At 43.8% G+C, this 18,889-nt stretch overlaps 1 protein-coding gene across 7 annotated transcripts in view; it reads right to left on the reverse strand.

Annotated features, from left to right (window-relative positions):
* AGBL4 (AGBL carboxypeptidase 4) overlaps window positions 1-18,889 on the reverse strand; it is a 2,106,705-nt gene that overhangs the window by 2,014,677 nt on the left and 73,139 nt on the right. For 2 of the 7 annotated variants that reach the window (XM_068239043.1, XM_068239044.1), the window contains 2 exons: window positions 14,106-14,843; window positions 9,563-10,050 (listed from right to left, as the gene is read on the reverse strand). The exons of 2 other annotated variants lie outside the window; for them this stretch is intronic. The gene's annotated coding sequence lies outside the window, so the exon portion shown is untranslated. The remainder of the gene's footprint in view (window positions 1-9,562; window positions 10,051-14,105; window positions 14,844-18,889) is intronic. 3 more of the 7 variants (XM_068239046.1, XM_068239047.1, XM_068239045.1) reach the window with 2 other exon arrangements.

The following is an 18,889-nucleotide window of genomic DNA, read 5'->3' on the forward strand; positions in this document are numbered from 1 at the left end:
TATAATAACATACTCTCTTGACATGCATATTTAAAAAGTTCAGACCCTTGGGTAACTATTTATGTTGTTTTTGTTTTTTTTAATTGTATTTTTTTTTATTATTTTTTTATAAAATATGTATGTGGGTAATTTTTGGTGTGGGAGGGAAACTCCTAATTTTAAATGTAAAATAATAGAATTGTTTTATTAAAAATGTATGTGGGTGCAGTTTACTATTTGGCCACAATATGGCCACAGTAAAAAAAAGTCCTGGATGCGAACGATCTCGCATCCAGGAACTAAAGTACACGGAGAAGTTTCCTAGGGGGCAGAAATACCGCGCTCTCTCACTAGAAAGCGTTGTTTTTTCTGCGGGGAAATTAGATCGGTGAATGGGAATTATATTCCCATTCACTGATCGGGGGGCTAGCGGCGGGCGACGGGTGCGCGCGCGGGAGCGCGCCCGATCGCGCGCACCATGGGGCAGAAGCAGCAGTGCCTATCTGGACGAGGAAGCTCGTCCAGATAGGCCGAACTGGTTAATGCAATTATCTAATCAACCAATCACATGGCAGTTGCTTCAATGCATTTAGGCGTGTGGTCCTGGTCAAGACAATCTCCTGAGCTCCAAACTGAATGTCAGAATGGGAAAGAAAGGTGATTTAAGCAATTTTGAGCATGGCATGGTTGTTGGTGCCAGACGGGCCGATCTGAGTATTTCACAATCTGCTCAGTTACTGGGATTTTCACGCACAACTATTTCTAGGGTTTACAAAGAAGGGTGTGAAAAGGGAAAAACATCCAGTATACGGCAGTCCTGTGGGCGAAAATGCCTTGTTGATGCTAGAGGTCAGAGGAGAATGGGCCGACTGATTCAAGATAGAAGAGCAATGTTAACTGAAATAACCACTCGTTACAACCGAGGTATGCAGCAAAGCATTTGTGAAGCCACAACACGCACAACCTTGAGGCGGATGGGCTACAAAAGATCCCACCGGGTACCACTCATCTCGACTACAAATAGGAAAAAGAGGCTACAATTTGCAGGAGCTCACCAAAATTGGACAATTGAAGACTGGAAAAATGTTGCCTGGTCTGATGAGCCTCAATAGAGTTAGAATTTGGCGTAAACAGAATGAAAACATGGATCCATCCTGCCTTGTTGGTGGTGGTTGTGTAATGGTGGTGGTGTAATGGTGTGGGGAATGTTTTCTTGGCACACTTTAGGCCTCTTAGTGCCAATTGGGCATCGTTTAAATGCCACGGTCTACCTGAGCATTGTTTCTAACCATGTCCATCCCTTCATGACCACCATGTACCCATCCTCTGATGGCTACTTCCAGCAGGACAATGCACCATGTCACAAAGCTGGAATCATTTCAAATTGGTTTCTTCAACATGACAATGAGTTCACTGTACTAAAATGGCCACCACAGTCACCAGATCTCAACCGAATAGAGCATTTTTGGGATGTGATGGAACGGGAGCTTCGTGCCCTGGATGTGCATCCCACAAATCTCCATTAACTGAAAGATGCTATCCTATCACTATGGGCCAACATTTCTAAAAAATGCTTTCAACACCTTGTTGAATCAATGCCACGTAGAATTAAGGCATTTTTGAAGGCAAAAGGGGGTCAAACACCATATTAGTATGGTGTTCCTAATAATCCTTTAGGTGAGTGTATATAGTGCTTGCATGTTCCACAGCACTTTACGGAGTTCATGGTCATGTCACATACTATCCTCAGAGGAGCTCACAGTCTAATCCTACCATAGCCATAGTCTAATGTCCTACTATATTATTATTATTATGTATTTTTATAGCACTGGCATCTACTGCAGCACTTTACACAGTACACAGTCATGTCACTGGCTGTCCTCAGAGGAGCTCACAATCTAATCCTACCATAGTCATAGTCTAATGTCCTCCCTTATTATGTATTTATATAGCACTGACATCTTCTGCAGCACTTTACAGCGTACATAGTCATGTCACTGACTGTCCTCAGAGGAGCTCACAATTTAATCCTACCATAGTCATAGTCTAATGTCCTACTATATTATTAATATGCACTTATATACCTACCATGGGTATAGTCTACTGTCACTATTAAAGTATAAGGACAGTTTTTTGAGAGAACCAATTATCTAACCAGAATGTTCTTGAAATGTGTGAGGAAACTGGAGTGCCCATACGAAATCCACACTAACATGGGGAGAACATACACATTCTATGCACATAGTGCCCTGGCCCGGATTTGAACCTATGACCCAAGTCCTGCAAGGTAAGGGTGCACCACTCACTATGCCGTGCTGCCCAAATTACGGCAGGATAAAGCTCTGCTCACATTATGCCAAAGAAGAAGCATATCCATATAGCATCAATATGCTGTACCATCGGGGCAGTCTGGAGTAGAACACACAGCACTCGGGAATCTATACTTGCCATTTTGGGAATGAAGGACAATTCACCCCAAAAAATAGTGGAGGTCGGGTCCGTGCGCTGCACAAATGCAACAGACAGTGATAAACAAAGTGGAGATGGACATGCGTGAATGGGTCTATGCCTTTTGTGTGAATGGATCCCTTTGACCTGTCTGCTGGCCACTGCCATTTGCTGTGGGTTAGTTTGAACAGGACCTCAGTGGGACTTATACACACATACCTCCCAACTTTTTGAGGTATGAAAGAAGGGCACTGAAGCCACGCCCCTGCCAAACCCCTAATTACTCCCTTGGCACACCCCTAGTCATGCATGCCATACAGATGTTATAAGAAAAATATCTTGTTTTATAATTGAAACCCCACTGGTCCTTTCTATCCTGATTCATTTTCCTTCATATCAACATGTGAAAATATGAAATCTATCAATTTGAAAAATGAGAAGAAAGGTTTTGAGTCAATGAAATACATTTTTTAGTAGAAAAATACAAGCTTGCCCTATGCTTCAAGGCAGTACCTGGCGGCACATGTTAGAAAAATATGCGGGAGAGTTTTAGGGCCTACTTTGGAAGGCGGGAGAAAATAAAGGAAAGAGGTGGGAGGTGGAGGGAGGGAGGAGAAGGGACGAGTGTGGCATTGCCTAGGAATGCTACAGAAACTGGAACTCTGTGCTTTGGTTGTTTGAATGTGTTTGCTTGTGTATGATTGAGTAGGATGCTATGGTTTCTCAAATCAGATGGTACAAATGGCAAATGAAAGAATCTGGCTAGTGTTGGGAGGTCATTGTGATATCCTAGCTTTGCACCCTATACATGCTGCTAATACAACTTGGTGGTTTGAAGGGAGACAGGGAGAGGACAAAGCAATACATGGCTGAAAGTCTATCGGCCTGATTCACAAAGCGGTGCTAACAGTTAGCACGCTGGTGAAAAGCCCTTTATCATGCCTAAACTCAGTTTAGGCATGATAAGTTTAGGTGTGATAAGTTTAGGTGTGATAAGTTTAGGTATGATAAGTTTAGGTGTGATAAGTTTAGGTGTGATAAGTTTAGGTGTGATAAGTTTAGGTATGATAAGTTTAGGTGTGATAAGTTTAGGCATGATAAGTTTAAGCGTCAACTGGGTTAGCACCGCAGTGCACAGCTGATCAAAAGTTTTACGCTAGCAAAGTCTGGTGCACTTCGTATAAAGTTTAATGGCGCTGCTTTGCGTGCGGGACTTTGCAAGCGATCTAAACTTATCTAAACTTATCATGCCTAAACTTATCACACCTAAACTTGCTTTTCACCAGCGTGGTGCAATGGTTATCACGCCTAAAGTCTCTAACTGGGTTAGCACCGCTTTGTGAATCGAGCCCTATATCTGTATTCAGTATACGTGTGCTTATATACTTGCTCTATAGTTTTAGTATAAGTTATAGTAGTTGCAATAATAATAAAGAATCATCCCTTGCTTCCCAGACTATGGTGGCGGTACAGCTCAACTTAGATGTGCGGCTCTAAAGGGCTGCAACCCCGATAGTTGACAAGTTAGTTGCCTATGCTGAGTCTGAAAAAAATAAAAATAAATATATACTGTATATATTTATATAGATATGTACATCAGTCCTGAAAGAGGGACACATATTAAAATAGATAAATACTATATCCGGTTCAGCCTAAATGGACGAGCAAGCTCGTCCAGGCAGCGGCAGCTAAAGCCTATCTGGACGAGAGTCCGCGTCCAGGCGCACTTCCGCGTGTGCGCGCGCATGGTCGCGTGGTGCGCGCGGTGCGCGCTCGTCCCCGACGGCTTACAAGCCGTGCTGTTTGGTGAAGAGGAGCCAGCGCTCCTCTGAGCCAATCAGAGCAAAGGAAGTAAAGAATTCACATAGTTACATCCAGTAACAATGTGAATTCTTAATAATGTTTGTAAATAACAGGTTTCCCTCTCTCTGTCTCTCAGCTCCTGTCACACAGATCAATCACTGTTCTGTGGTGACAGGAGCTGAGAGACAGACTGACAGATAAGCTGGTAGGAATTCCTTTTAATAAAATTTGCCCTCCATCCCTGAATTTTTAACCCCATACTGCCCAGAATCCCTGATTCTCCCTCTCCTTGGCCATTTATTACCTACTGATCTATTGATCACTGATCTATTGTGATCTTTTTCTTCCTATCTGTTACTACCTATACTCTACTCTCCTCCCCCCCCCCCTCTTCTCTACTGTCTCCACCCCCCCTTTACACCCCCCCCCCCCCCCCCCAAAAAAAAAAAAACTGTCACTTTAAAAAAAAAATCTTTCTATCTTTTTATATTTCTCATCTTTATCTATCCCTTTTTAAATGGCGAGGAGGCTCTATTCTGTGGAGGAGGCAGCCGCCATCCTCCAGCAGAGCAGCAGCGAGGATGAGTCAGGTAGTGATTGGCTCCCTCCGTCCGGCTCTGGTTCAGGATATGAATCTTCAGAGTCCGAAGGGCCGCCATCACGCCGCTTGAGGAGGGACCCAAGTCCTGAGTCCGCTGATGAGGGACCATCAGGACTGTCCACAGCAGGGGGCTCCGTGGGCAACCCAGCATCGGGCTCCGTGGGCAACCCAGCATCGGGCTCCGTGGGCAACCCAGCATCGGGCTCCGTGGGCAACCCAGCAGAGGGCTCCGTGGGCAACCCCGCTGCTGCTAGCAGCAGTGTGCCAGGGGGAGCTAGGCGCAGACAGGGTAGGCAGCCACAGGTACCTCGCAGGCAGGAGGTACCGCTTCATATGTTAAATGGCACCTGGGAACCCCCTAATTATGCTGCGCCCAACATCCCACCCTTCACAGCCACCGCTGGTGTGTCAGTGCCCATTGTCAATCAGGCACCAATTGACATTTTCCAGCTTTTTATGACAGAGGCAATGTGGGAGCATTTAGTAGAGCAAACTAATTTATTTGCTCTACAATTTTTAGCTGACCACCCCACTAACTATATCACCAGAAAATGGCACCCCACCAACGTGCCCGAAATGAAGGCCTATGTAGGCCTCACGCTCAGCATGAGCATCAACCCAAAGCCCCAGATAAAAATGTACTGGTCCAGGGACCTTTATCACAATGCACCCCTCTATCCAGCAATAATGCCCAGGCAGCGTTTTGAGCTGTTGTCAAAGTTTTTCCACCTGAATGACAACTCTCAAGATGTGGAACATACCAACCCTTCCCATGACAGACTGTTTAAGTTGAGACCCCTGTTGACCCACCTAAGTGCAGTGTTCATGGATGTATATACCCCACACCGGGAAATTGCTGTGGACGAATCCCTGGTACCGTTTCATGGGAGACTTTCCATGAAACAGTACATACCAAGCAAGAGGGCAAGATGTGGGGTGAAAATTTATAGGGCATGCGAGAGTGGCACTGGCTATACCTTCACTTTTAAAATCTATGAAGGCAAAGACTCCATTCTGCAGCCAGCTGGGTGCCCTGAGTACATTAGCACCAGTGGCAAAATAGTGGTGGACCTATTAAATCCACTTCTCCACCAAGGCTACCACGTCTACTTGGACAACTTTTATACAAGTGTGCCACTGTTTAAGTTCCTCTTCTCAGTCCAGACTGGCGCATGTGGGACGGTGAGAGCAAACCGTAAAGGCCTCCCCCCACAGGTAGTAAATAAAAAACTATGCAGAGGAGAGTCTTACGCACTCAGATCTGAAGAGCTCCTGGCAATAAAGTTCCACGACAAGCGGGAGGTGATGATGCTATCTACCATCCACACTGAGGCCACAGTTCTTGCCACATCCAGAACGGAACAGCGTACAAAGCCAGAGGCCATAGTCGCCTACAATAAAAATATGGGAGCAGTGGACTTATCAGACCAAGTCTTGGCGCCTTATTTATTAAGAAGAAGAAGGAAAGCATGGTACAAAAAAATAACATTCTTCTTGTTGCAGATGACCATGCACAATGCATTTGTGGTCTATCTAAAAACAGCCACAACACCAACAAGCCAACAGATGACCTTTCTTGACTTCCAGATTCAAGTCCACAAGTCCCTAATGTATTCCCCTGGCCAAATTGCACAACAGGATCCTATCCATTTGGAGAACTCAATTAGACTGAGGGAGAGACATTTCCCTGAACTAATTCCCCCCAATGAAGTGAAAAAAGCCCCCCTGAGAAGATGCAGAGTGTGTGTGAAACACAAGAGACGGTGTGAGTCACGGTATTTTTGCCCAGATTGCCCGTCAGCCCCTGCACTGTGTGTTATCAAGTGCTTTAGGGCATACCACACACTTGCAGATTACTAATTTCTTTTTTTTCCTTTTTTTTGTGTTTTTTTTCTTTTTTTTGTGTTTTTTTTTTTCTTTACCTGGACATATTTGACTGGCATTTTCCCCTTTCCTATATATTCATGTAACTTACAGACCCTCAAAGGAGCTCACATTTGGCATACCCCTATGTTTTTGGGGTGTTGGAGGAAACTGAATTTTTTGAGGAAAAAGAAACCACAAACAAAGTTCAAAATTGAACTTTGGACCCTGCTGCTCCCATCTTCTGACTCTTGGATCTGCTTGACCCCTGACTTATGGCCTCTGGCTTTTCTCTAATTCTGCAAGACATCCAATGGTAAGTTCCAATGTATTTGTTATCACTGTGAAGAGAAGTGATATATTCAAATTAGCCACATTTTGGATTTGTTATAACCAGGACAATGTGAGAATTCCTTTTGCAGTGTTCCTTTGAGAAGGTAGCTCACAAAATACCTACTGATGAATAGCCCTGGTTGTTAGCCTTCTATGATGGTGTCATGTGCGGTCTTTGTTTGATTCCAATCTCTCCTGGGAATATGCAAACAAACAATAGCTCTGCAACAATTAGTGCAAAAAAAATAGTGCACATTGGGTATAACTGATTGCTGCACCCAACCATTTGTTACTAAGTAAGGCATATGTTGTATCATTTTAACCGTGATGAGCTGTAGAAAAAATGTTGGTGTGTTTTAGGACTGAGGCCTAAGTCATCAGATTTTTTTCTAGTGCCAAAGTGAAAAAAATATGTAAAAAATATCATTTTCCAAGCTATGATTCAATTTTAGCAAAACCACAGAAGTCCAATTGTTTCAAAATATGTGTATCTCAGTAGGCCTGGGTCTCTAGTTTTCAGAATGGTGACATTTGTGACCTGTTTCAAATGTTCTGACACTCCAGGGGCTTTGCGAACAAAGAATGACTGTATTACTTTTGTTGCAAAAAATGGCCTTGAAAAATGCATTAGTGCTGCTCATGGTTAACAGAGTATTGCGTGGCCAAGAAGCTATCTGATTATGTGTATAGGGTATCATTTTCACCGGGACAAGCAAGAGAATAGTATTTGGGGTCTTTGAGAGACAAGAACTATGTTAAGTGTTTTTTTTTTTTGTGCCAAAGTGAAAAAAAATGTAAAAAAATACCATTTTCCAAGTTATGATTCAATTTTAGCAAAACCGCAGAAGTCCAATTGTTTCAAAATATGTATATCTCAGTAGGCCTGGGTCTCTAGTTTTCAGAATGGTGACATTTGTGACCTGTTTCAAATGTTTTGACACTCCAGGGGCTTTGCGAACAAAGAATGACTGTATTACTTTTGTTGCAAAAAATGGCCTTGAAAAATGCATTAGTGCTGCTCATGGTTAACAGAGTATTGCGTGGCCAAGAAGCTATCTGATTATGTGTATAGGGTATCATTTTCACCGGGACAAGCAAGAGAATAGTATTTGGGGTCTTTGAGAGATTAGGCATATGTGATGTGGTTTTGTTTTAGCAGCAAATGAAATGAAAAGCAATGCAATTGTTATTTTCACATACTCTGCACCAAACTAATACACTTGTAAAAAACACCAAAAGTGACAGAATTGAAAAGTGAATACTTAAATAGTTACCTTAGGGACTCCGCTTTTTAAATATGTATGTCATGAGGATGTATTACTGTTTTTTTTTCAAATAAAGGCTTGTAATCATTGGTAGTGTGCAATGAGAAAACAAAAAACACAACATAGAAAAAATGCACCTTTATTTCCAAATAATATATTGTCACCATACTATGTACTAGGGACATAATTTAAATCTTGTGATAACCACGACAAATAGGCAGATAAAATGTGTGGGTAAAATGTTCAGTAGCGTTGTTCATTTTAAAACTATAGAGGCTGGAATTGGAGAAATAGTGCATTTTTTCATTTTTTCCCTCGTTTTTCTCTTTAAAATACATAGACATTTTAGTAGTTACTAACAACAAATGTCACCCTCCAAAAGCCAAATTTGTGGTGAAAAAAACAAGATCTAAATAATTTATGTGTGATGAGTAGTGATAAAGCTATTAGCGAATGAATGAGAGCAGCGCTGACAGGGGAAAATTGCTTCAGTCCTTAAGGTGAAAATAGCTGTGAGGCTGAACCGGTTAAATTGTACTGTCCAGTTTTTGATTTTTAGTGATTTTTCTATAGTTAAAAAAAGAGAAAATCCTTCTTAGGATTCTCCATTGCAACTGTCTATCTTGAAGCCAATCCTAATGTGGTTTCCTCCCTTACTCTCCTCTGCCTGATTGTGTATGCATTGCCCGCCCTCCTCTCAGTCTTCAGACACTTCCACCCAGCTCTGAAATAGAAAGTGCATTGTCTCAGCATGAGAAATATTGACCAATCTGAGAGAAACAGAGGTGTGGGAGGGGGAAACAGGAGGGAAAGGGGCTTAAGCCAATCAGACTGCAAGAACAAAAAAAGACAACCCAGCATGCCCTGCAACTTCCTTTGTGCGACAATGTACCAAATAAGAGTCGGGTAAACTAGGGAATGATCATTTAACAACAAGAAAATTAATTGTGATTTTTATCTTTTGGATTGCCTGGTTAGCATCCTTATTACTTGTTTACCAGTTAAAAATAAATAATAGATTTTTTTTATTTTATGCCCGACAGTTACACTTTAAAGCATGCTGCTTCTATAAAATCTAGCATCTTTACTACAGTATAGGCAGCTTCCTCTCATTGAAGGCAGAAGTCTCCATGGATGGATTCTTGAGGATGGGTGGAGAGGAAACGGAATAGAGGAAAGGAATGAGTGGCCATGTCAAGTAAATAGAGTGCTCTGCAGAGAGGGAGAAAGAAAGTGGACGTGTCTCCTCTGTAAAGAGATTCATGCTTACCTCTAATGAGCCAGTGCAGTGGAGATAGGAGGAACGGGTGGGTGAATACACCACGAGGATCTCGCTCGCATCCCTCAGTGAACAACGTACTGCTCTTTCTCCTTCAGGCGTGAAGCAAAGTTACGCCAATTTAAAAGTTGCTGGAAGCAGGTTGTTTTCTCCTTAAGATAAACACTATCGGGAGACCGAATCAGAGAGCGGGATTTCCTCTCCTAGAGAGATTGTCCGTTCCGCTTCTAAGATTGTGCTGTGCATCTGTCTATTACTTCTGGAGATTCCTGTTTCCATAGTCTGCATACCAAGGGTAGATCCCTTGTGATGGTGAGTCAAAGAAAAAAGTGGTAAGTATCTAAACGGAGTTATTGGACCATAATTGCAAATGAACACTTTGCTCGAGGAAACGTTCGTCATTCCATTACCAGGACACCAAACAGATGTATTTTCTTCCATATATAAGCGCTCATGTAGTTCTTAGCAGGAATTGGGACCTAAGAAAAAATGATGCTTGTGAATGCATTCCAGAAGAGCTCAGACTTAAAGAGACTCCGTAACAAAAATTGCATCCTGTTTTTTATCATCCTACAAGTTCCAAAAGCTATTCTAATGTGTTCTGGCTTACTGCAGCACTTTCTACTATAACAGTCTCTGTAATAAATCAATGTATCTTTCCCCTGTCAGACTTGTCGGCCTGTGTCTGGAAGGCTGCCAAGTTCTTCAGTGTTGTGGTTCTGCTATGAACTCCCCATTCCAGGCCCCTCTATGCACACTGCCTGTGTATTATTTAGGATTAGAGCAGCTTCTCTCTTCTCTATTATCTTTTACAAGCTGGATAAATTGTCCTCTGAGCTGGCTGGGCTTTCACATACTGAAGAATTACAGACAAGGGCAAAGCTGTTTGCAGGAAGAAACAAGCAGCCTGAAACGTCAGTGCATGAGAACTGCAGGGGGAAGAAACACACAATCTCTTGAGATTCAAAAGGAAGGCTGTATACAGCATGCTTGTGTATGAATGTATTTTCTATGTGTGGACATACTGTACATCAACCTACTTCCTGTTTTGGTGGCCATTTTGTTTGTTTATAAACAAACTTTTTACAACTGTTTTTAACCACTTTTAATGCGGCGAAGAGCGGCGAAATTGTGTCAGAGGGTAATAGGAGAAGTCCCCTAACGCACTGGTATGTTTACTTTTGTGCGATTTTAACAATACAGATTGTCTTTAAGACACCGACCCTTTTTAGGAATGAAGGGCAGTCCTTGGAGGACGGGTACATCACAATCAAATGTGCGAGGCTTAGCTACAGTATACTTAGACTCAAGCAGAGGTTATCTAGAGAGGTAGTGGCTTTAGCTAAATTGGAATTTGTTTCATCCCCCAAACAGGTAAATGAGTGTCTTAGGATGCTACTATAGCCATAATACAACCAACAACATCTCTAAGGAGGACCTTGTAGATCTTCATATTTCTAGAAAGCTTCATATGGCCATTGAGAGTATAGTGGTGGTGGACCTATGAAGATTTTCCTGTATGCCAGGTAGGAATAAAGTTCCACATAGAAGCCTCGTCGGACACCAATGAATAAAGTATGTCCTTGAGGGCATATGAAGACCAGCACAGACCCAAATGTCTTACATCTATACAGAGAATTTGGTGGAGAAAGTGGAGTTGCTGTACTGCAATGAAGGTACCTTTTAAAGCCTTGTGGAGAAGATACACAAGACAGCCTCAGCCAGAGGGCTTCAATTGTGTCCACAACTGCCGTGAATTGTATTCCATTGCTGCTCCCTCCTCATGTCAATGCATGAGAACGTGGTACCATAGGTGGAGTATTGCGCTTATGATAAAAGTGGATATATTTTTTTTTTACCCAAACGGCTTACAGTACATAAACTAATAAGCCATAAACTATGTCGAAGAGCTATTATACCTCTAAGGGCTCTTTCATACGGGCAGCTGAAGGCAGTGAATTCTCCACCTGTCAGCTGCTCTCTTGCACTGGCAAGGCACTTTTTAGCACTACTGCCAGAAGACACGCAGAAGACACGCAGCTCCCCGTGCATTCACACCTGCCTTGCTCAGGCACGACATGTCACTGTTCTGTGCAATTGGGTCCCACCACCCTGTGTTAATCACTGGCACACATGGGGGTTGATTCACTAAACAGTGCTATTTCATAACACTTGTGCTATTTCATAGCGCTCGTGGGGCTTGATTCATTAAGACAAATAGCATGCCTTGTCCGAGTTAAAACGCCTTATCAGAGATAACACTCCTTATCAAAGTTAACACACCTTATCAGAGTAGCGTACGAACCCGCAGGGGCTCAGGGCTGGACGAGTGGAGCTATAGCCATTGCCTATTAGCAGGCATACGTTTGTAGCGCTCACTATGCTTCTCTGATAAGGCATGTTAACTTTGATAAGGAGTGTTAACTTGGATAAGGCGTGTTATCTCTAATAAGGCGTGTTAACTCAGATAAGGCATGCTATTTGACTTAGTGAATCAAGCCCATGGTGTTACAAACGCTTACATTGGGCTGAATTTTAATCACAGCCAAACAGCACACGTGGGCGGCAAAGGGGACACTGAACTACCCAACAAGCATGCAGTTCAGCTTCCCATCTGAAAGGGCCTCAGTTCCCTATTGCTGTTTTTTCTGTTTAGACAAATGGCCTGATACATTTGTTTTCTGGTGGCATGAGGAACTTGACTGGATGTAACTTGATGGTTCATTGTAACTTGAAGTAACTTGATGCTTCATTGAAATTATTAAAAATGTTTATATTTTACAATATCATCTAAATGATTTAGTCAGCGTTTAGTCATTGTAAAATCTTTCCTCTCCCTGATTTAAATTGTTAAATTGATCACAGCTGGTGACATCTTCAGGACCCTTTCACACTGGGGTGGTGCGGTGCGTCAAATTGACGCACTGCTACCGCACTCCAATAAAAAACCTATGGGGAAATCACATTGCCTGCGGTGCACCAGAAGTCCTCAATCTGACCGCTTCCAAAGGTACGTTACCCCGCGTTCTTGCGTCACACCGGAAGTCATGTATGTCTATGGCGACGCGTGTAAGTGTAAACACCCGCTGCAGGTTTTACGCGTCACGCATGCGCAGAAGCGTTATTTTTTGCAATACACTTCCGCGCACGTGATCGCTTGGCCGGCAGGAAGTGAGCATCACTTCCTGCTTGGCCGGATGCCACACAGTGAATACCGCTAAGTAACACGGTATTCCCTGAAGGCCTATTTCTGGCGGTGCGGGTGTCGCACCACACCACCAATATGCATATTTATTTCCTTCTAAGCAATGCCAGTTGCCTGGCTGTCCTGCTGATCCTCTGCCTCTAATACTTTTAGCCATAGACCCTGAACAAGCATGCAGCAGATGTTTCTGACATTATTGGCAGATCTGACAAGATTAGCTGCATGCTTGTTTCTGGTGTGATTCAGACACTACTGCAGCCAAATAGATCAGCAGGGCTGCCAGGCAATTGGTATTGTTGAAAAGGAAATAAATATGGCAGCCTCCATATACCTCTCACTTAAGTTATCCTTTAAAGTGTACCTGAATTGGGGATATAAAAAAATATATACATACCTGGGGCTTCCTCCAGCCCCTTCCAGGCTGATCGCTCCCTCACCTTCCTCCTGCACCCCTTGTATCCTCCGCAATTCAGCCCATAAAGTCCTTCAGTCGGGGCCAATTGGAGAATGCGTAGTTCTGCTGAATACTCCCCTCCCCCCATCACGCTTCCACCACTGGGAGCAGTCTTCTCCTGCGTAGTAGTACTGCGCAGGCGCAGAATGCTTCCGGCAACAGCAGTGCGATGAGTGTGCACGCATGGCCGAGCTGCGCATGTGCAGTACACCCCAGACCAAATAGTCTGGCCCCAATAGTGGAGGATCATTGGATTACATTGATTGACAGCGTAGGGAGCCAATAAAAGCAGCTCCAGTCCTGACCTGCTCGCAAAGCTCTTCCGTCATAGGGAGAGCAGAGAGAGGGGCCCTGCGTGCCTAACACCAGGGTAGTCCTGTTTCTGGGCACTGTTTGTAAACACTGACACCACAGTGTTTACAAACGGCACCCGGAAACAGGACTACCCTGGTGTTAAGCACGTTACTGACCTGAGGAAGCGTTTTTTACCGTGAAACGCGTTGTCGAGTGCACAAATAAATATTTTTGAACGTTTTATCCGAATCCTGATTTATATATCTAGAACAGGAACCCTAAAAGGTAGGACGCCACATCAGCTATTGTCGGATACTGCCTTTTGGAGAACTCTGTACATTTAACATTAGAAACGGGCGCCTCCAGTTCTTACTGTACTTAGCATTTACCCCTTAATTTTAGGGGCGATTGGTTTAAAAGGGTTTTCCCGTGAACCACAGAATCCTTTTTCTGGAGCAGCGACCAGCATCATACCATACAAGGCCGAGTGGGGACGGTACTTTCCCACAAGCGCTGACGAGTGGTTGCCTCACCCAGCAACCTTTGTTTGTGAGTATACTTCTTGCCTTTTATATACTCACCTGGTGACCTAACGGCTAGAATGGGCTCCCGACTCTCCCTCTGCTTTTTTCTCCACGATTTAACAGTTTTACCATACCAGCAGTCTCTTAATGTTTTTATTCTTTGTTGGCGCCTCTGCTTTTGATTGTCTTTACCTACTGGATGAATGAGAGTCTTCCTACTATCAGCTGTTATTCTTTGACGAAAATCAAACAAGAAATGTGATTGGCTGTAGCGGGGCAACATCTCCAATTTGGCTGCGGTATTTTTGTCGACAGCATTGTGTTTTTCTCCCAGCTATCATCAGCAGTACATAGACTCATCTTCCAGGGCTGGGAGCGGAATCTATGAAAGAATACTTACTGCATGCGTTATTCAAATTTGTCTTCCAAATAAAGAATAGACAATCGAGTTTCCTTTCGCGAGACGCACAACATCTGGATTCACACAGGGCACAGATCATTTCTTATGCTGGCTCTGTCTTTTGTACCTTCTGCATAGTCTTCAATTGGAATCAAATCCAGGCGAGATTCATGTCTTCCCCCTGTGAGCCTCTGTCACTCCTGGCCAAATCCTGCACTTGATTTTAAATATTTATACATCTTCCTCTATTGTCGTACTAATAAAGCGATGCTGGCGGAAATCAGGCGCATTTGTAACGTTACAGACCAACTTTCTCTAGTAAAATATATGAACAGACTTCGAGGCCGATTGTCGGTTGTTAAATTGCAGGCCTTCAATGCACGGGTAAAGCAGAGCTAGGGGGAAAAAATGAGGATACAAAGAGAACCTGTCACGTGCGAGCTAAGATATGAAGTACAAATCATCCAGCACAGCAAAGGTTGACTACTTAAATGCAATGTAACTATATACATTTGCTCCTGCTGCCAGCACTGACAATTGGCCACAGCAAAAATTGTTGTAAAGTAATCCCATATCGCACCTGACACAGTGGGTACAGGGCCAGTTCTAGACACCTGACACAGTGGGTACAGGGCCAGTTCTAGACACCTGACACAGTGGGTACAGGGCCAGTTCTAGACACCTGACACAGTGGGTACAGGGCCAGTTCTAGACACCTGACACAGTGGATACAGGGCCAGTTCTAGACACCTGACACAGTGGGTACAGGGCCAGTTCTAGACACCTGACACAGTGGGTACAGGGCCAGTTCTAGACACCTGACACAGTGGGTACAGGGCCAGTTCTAGACTTTTTGCCGCCTGAAGCAATATATTGTGAGGAAGCGCCTCCCCCCTTCCCCCCATGCTTAGACCCATCTTTCTCTCCTATGTTTTCTCCTAGGAGATAATTGTTATCTTCTGTTTAAATTAACCTTTAACCACTTGCCGACCGCGCACTCATACCGCGCGTCGGCAAAGTGGCAGCTGCAGGACCAGCGACGCAGTATTGCGTCGCCAGCTGCAGGCTGATTAATCAGGAAGCAGCCGCTCGGGCGAGCGGCTACTTCCTGTCAATTCACGGCGGGGGGCTCCGTGAATAGCCTGCGGGCCGCCGATGGCTAAATGTAAACACAAGCGGAAATAATCCGCTTTGTTTACATTTGTACGGCGCTGCTGCGCAGCAGCGCCGTAAGGCAGATCGGCGATCCCCGGCCAATCAGCGGCCGGGGATCGCCGCCATGTGACAGGGGACGTCCTGTCACTGGCTGCACAGGACGGATAGCGTCCTGTGCAGCCCTGATCTCCGGGGGGGGAGCAGGTAGGAGAGGGAGGGGGGAATTTCGCCGCGGAGGGGGGCTTTGAGGTGCCCCCCCCCGCCAGCCACATGCAGGCAGGAGAGATCGGACTCCCCCAGCACATCATCCCCCTAGTGGGGAAAAAAGGGGGGTGATCTGATCTCTCTGCCTGCTACATGATCTGTGCTGGGGGCTGCAGAGCCCACCCAGCACAGATCACTCAACACAGCGCTGGTCCTTAAGGGGGGGTAAAGGGTGGGTCCTCAAGTGGTTAAGCACTCTGTAAATGAATTGGTAACAAAAATAGGTGAAAAACTACTTTTATAATTTTCTTCATTGCTGGTGACTTAAAGAGGAATTTTAGTGAAAAGGGGCAAAATACTGTAAATCAATACATTGCAAAGTGAGAAAATACAAATAGAAGAGAGATCAAAAAATGATTGATATTGGCCATTGAATTTGTTCATATTGTTTGTTCCACAATCAGCCTGCACACCACCATCTTTACTACTGGCAGACATGAAAAAAACAGACAACACCAACTGCCATTTTCTATAACCACAACCTCTAACAATGTGACAGGCTAAAAGGTTGTTTTTTATACAAATACATATGCACAGAGGGAGATACTGGTTGCTTGGCAGTTGGAAAAAAAGCAGTTATTTCCCACAATGCAACAAGACTCAGAGACAAGAAACTGTAAGGACCTAAGTTCTGACATCAAACTGTGGAAGAGGTTTCACCACAATATCAGCCATACAGACCCCCCTGATGATTGATTTAAAGAGGAACTCCAGCCTAAACAAACATACTGTCATTAAGTTACATTAGTTATGTTAATTAAAATAGATTGGATTATATAATCTCTTACCCACCCTATTTTAAAAGAACAGGCAAATGTTTGATTTCATGAGGGAAGCCATCTTTTTGGTTGCAAGGAGGTGACAGGGAGCATGAGGCACAGTTCCAACTGTCCTGTGTGCTCATCACCCCTCCCAGTTGCTAGGCAACGTGAATAACAACATAGGAAATACCACCATGCTTTGCACAGCATCAGGGAAAAAAGCCCGGGCAGTTTTCTTTGATGGGTGGAGCTTAGCTAAAAATGCAGCTAAAAATGCTGCTTTGGTAAGAAAAACAAAGTTCTGATGCTGTGAAACTGTTAAAGAAACACCAAGCCTTTTCAGTTCTGCTGAGTAGATTTTTAGTCCGGAGGTTCACTTTAAGAAAAGGTACAAATTTGTCATGGGAAAGGGGATATCAGCTACTGATTGGGATGAAGTTCAACCCTTAGTTACAGATCCTCTTTAAATAACATTGTATTGATAAGATTTGAAATATTACCCAGGAGAAAACTTGTAATTGGATCTGGCTCAATGTATACTAAATCATTCCTTTAGTGTTCAAGTTCTGTTTTGCTATCACAATGCCTTTTAGAGGTCCCCGTTTTTGCTGTTTTACTTTGTCTTTCATATTTTTCATAAAAGATAACGCCTAAGTAACTCCAGGACTGGGCTGGGCCTTCCCTAACTCTACGCAGCCCTTTAACTTAACATCTGGACGGAAGCCATGGAATACATATACAAAATGCATAATTTAAAAGGTCCAAAGTGTGCAATCAATTTCTCTCTTATTCCCAGCCAGATATGGATACATCTGAATGAATAATGTATTGGTGCGACCGCAGTGGTGCCAGTACGGAGCTTTCTAACAGTTAAATATCTTAACGTATGGGGGCTGGTAATGGATTGGAGCCCGGAGGTCAAATGACAACATAATGAGGATGAAAGGTAAGCTTATCAGAAGGTATCGTGTATTCACTTGTCAACTCCTCAACTGTAGTCGTCTTTCTAACGTTGGACACATCTATTTCTAGGTCAGTAAGCTTTCATCCAGAACAAAGATATCTGACATATTGTTCCCGGATAACATTTATAGTGAGGGCTAAATGGAGTGCTCAGAAGAGTCAATGCTTTGGAGAGTAATGGTTAATAGCATAAATTAGCCAGCTATTTAAGAATCTGTTCAAGAATTAATTGTGATGATCCCACTTAAAGGGAGTCTGAAGCGGCTTTAAAACTAAACAAAAAGATACTTACCTAGAGAGAGGGAAGGCTCTGGGTCCTATAGAGCTTTCCTGTTCCTCCCCAGTCCCCTCGTTCCACCAGTGGCTCTTCCATTCACATCTCCAGCTGCGGGAGGTTTCGGATGTTTTCAAGAGACTGAGTGTTCCTGAAGACTCAGCTTCATACTGCGCATGCACAAGTGCACAAGAGAGGTCGCTCGCGCATGCGTACTACGGAGCCACCAGTCTTTGGGAGCATTCGGGCTCTCAAAGACTTCCAACGCCTATTGCAGCAGCATAGAACAGTCTCCAACCCATTGGTCAGAGACTGCTAACGGGGGAACCAGAGGTGCAACGAGGGGACCAGGAGAGGAGCGGTAAGGCTTTATTGAAACCAGATCCTTCCCTCTCTTTAGCTAAGTATCTGTAGTTTGTTTTTTGTTTTTTTGCTTTAGACTCACTTTAAAAGCCTCAATTCACTAAGGGCAGTTTTGTCAAATAATTTAGGTTGGCATTCTGTATCTTACACTTTTCTTCCAAATTCCCGAAGATTTCCCGCATGCGGTAGAAGTTCGGTAATATACACCCCCCAAAAAAACAGGCTTCAGTTCACTAAGCCCTGCTTGGTAAGTCTCACCAGCTGTGAAGCAGGTCAGGCAGGAAGCTCTGAGTCTTCCCACAAGTGGTGTGCATGAGTTGGGGGGTTTTCTGTCCAGTGCATCCCTGGCATCTCCTTAGATGTGCTGCAGCCACTAGATCAAGTACGTCAAACCGGTCCTACGAGGGCCGAGATCCTCACACATTTTTGACACAGCTCAAATGAATTGATGGGTCTGAATCAGGAAAGGTGTGGTCCATTAGGTAGAACACATTTCTTTCTTTCTTAGTCAATGCTAAACACTGGCATGGATCTGGCCCTCCAGGCCTGGAGTTTGACACATGTGCACTAGATGGAGCTCTTCTGTATAGCAGTATATAGATACCCACATTTAAAGGGATACAAAAAAGCCTTTTCAAATGTCTCCTTCACCTGATCTGTT

The sequence above is a fragment of the Hyperolius riggenbachi genome, chromosome 6, assembly GCF_040937935.1.
Source record: "Hyperolius riggenbachi isolate aHypRig1 chromosome 6, aHypRig1.pri, whole genome shotgun sequence".
In the NCBI taxonomy this organism is placed as follows: domain Eukaryota; kingdom Metazoa; phylum Chordata; class Amphibia; order Anura; family Hyperoliidae; genus Hyperolius; species Hyperolius riggenbachi.